We start from the raw sequence: 785 nt of genomic DNA, 5'->3' as shown, positions 1-785 counted from the left end.
GCATCTCTATCCCTGCCATTGGAGCAAACAACTTTGAGCTTAAGCCTCAATTAGTTTCTCTAATGCAACAGAATTGCAAGTTCCATGGACTTCCAATGGAAGATCCTCATCAGTTTTTAGCTGAATTCTTGCAAATCTGTGACACAGTCAAGACTAATGGGGTTAACCCTGAGGTCTATAGACTGATGCTATTCCCTTTTGCTGTAAGAGACAGAGCTAGAATATGGTTGGATTCTTAACCTAAAGAAAGCCTGGACTCTTGGGAAAAGCTAGTCAATGCCTTCTTGGCAAAGTTCTTTCCACCACAAAGATGGAGTAAGCTTAGAGTGGAAGTCCAAACCTTCAGACAGAAGGATGGAGAATCCCTCTATGAAGCTTGGGAAAGATACAAACAATTAATCAGAAGATGTCCTTCAGACATGCTTTCTGAATGGAGCATCATAGGTATTTTTTATGATGGTCTCTCTGAACTATCTAAGATGTCCTTGGATAGCTCTGCTGGAGGATCTCTTCATCTGAAGAAGACGCCTGCAGAAGCTCAAGAATTGATTGAAATGGTTGCAAATAACCAATTCATGTACACTTCTGAAAGAAATCCTGTGAACAATGGGACTAGTCAGAAGAAAGGAGTTCTTGAGATTGACACTCTGAATGCCATATTGGCTCAGAACAAGATATTGACTCAACAAGTCAATTTGATTTCTCAAAGTCTGTCTGGAATGCAAAATGCACCAAACAGTACTAAGGATGCTTCATCTGAGGAAGAAGCTTATGATCCTAAGAAC

At 40.4% G+C, this 785-nt stretch overlaps 1 non-coding gene across 1 annotated transcript; it reads right to left on the bottom strand.

Moving 5' to 3' along the window:
- Positions 1–317: 317 nt before the first annotated feature.
- Positions 318–425, bottom strand: LOC130951547 (small nucleolar RNA R71). Its single transcript, XR_009074013.1, has one exon. It is a non-coding gene; the product is annotated as a small nucleolar RNA R71 (small nucleolar RNA).
- Between the last annotated feature and the right edge of the window lie 360 nt (positions 426–785).

This window comes from Arachis stenosperma, chromosome 1 (assembly GCF_014773155.1).
Source record: "Arachis stenosperma cultivar V10309 chromosome 1, arast.V10309.gnm1.PFL2, whole genome shotgun sequence".
NCBI lineage: Eukaryota > Viridiplantae > Streptophyta > Magnoliopsida > Fabales > Fabaceae > Arachis > Arachis stenosperma.
Note: the sequence above shows the minus strand (reverse complement) of the source record. Positions and strands in the feature narration are given on the sequence as shown.